Genomic DNA, 863 nt, shown 5'->3' with positions numbered 1-863 from the left:
CCCACCCCGTGCGCTAGGGGAACTCTGCAACAATGAACGAAAAAGACCCACCATTAATTTTGACATTCAACTGCCTATGAAATGTCTACCTCCGATTCATTTTGTGTCCCTCCGGCTATTCGCAAATCGGCTGAGATTTCACGTTTTTGCAGGTCTTGTGCGAAAAATACTAAGTGTCTACCCCAGCTCCGGAAATACAGACCTGAATTTTAAAAGTCCCCCGGGTAACCCGGGAATCCTTTTCGTCTAATCCCGGGGTGTCTTTTAAAAAAGGGGTGGCCCCGGGTTAATTGCAGAAAAGGGTTTTTAATTTCGCGAAAATCCGGGTTGTTTTTCCCTGATAATTTTTTCCTTTAGCATCCCCGGGAAGTAAAAAAAAGGAGATTAACCCGATGTTTTTGCTATGTTTCCCGCCCTGAAACTTTCGGGGAATTTTGAATGGGCCCCGCAAAAAACAATAATACGAAACGGGAAAAGGACTTAAAGGAAACCCGGGCCCCGCCAAAAGAGGATTTTTTTCCCCCTCGTTTAAAAGGAAAAGCGCCCCTTAGCCCCCAAATTTCCTTAAAACATACCCACAAGTGTTTCCTTTCCGTCCCCTCCCAGAAGAAAGGCCGGGGCTCCCTTTTCCCCCTCTTACCCCTTTTGAGGGAGCCCGAGGCCCCCAAACAGGCAAAAAAACAAGCGTACACCTTTTCGCTCAAACTAATTACAGCCCTCCCTTTTTAAGGGCCTCTAATCGCTTTCCTTTTAGGGGGGCTAACATAGGGGCGCCGGGAATGATCATTTTTCCCGGGCCAAACCCCGGGCCCGGGCCCTTTCAGCGTTTCCTTCAGCGCTTGATCAAATTATCTATACAGGCC

The sequence above is a fragment of the Penaeus monodon genome, chromosome 22 (assembly GCF_015228065.2).
Source record: "Penaeus monodon isolate SGIC_2016 chromosome 22, NSTDA_Pmon_1, whole genome shotgun sequence".
Taxonomy (NCBI): Eukaryota; Metazoa; Arthropoda; class Malacostraca; order Decapoda; family Penaeidae; genus Penaeus; species Penaeus monodon.
This window is presented reverse-complemented; position numbering follows the sequence as displayed.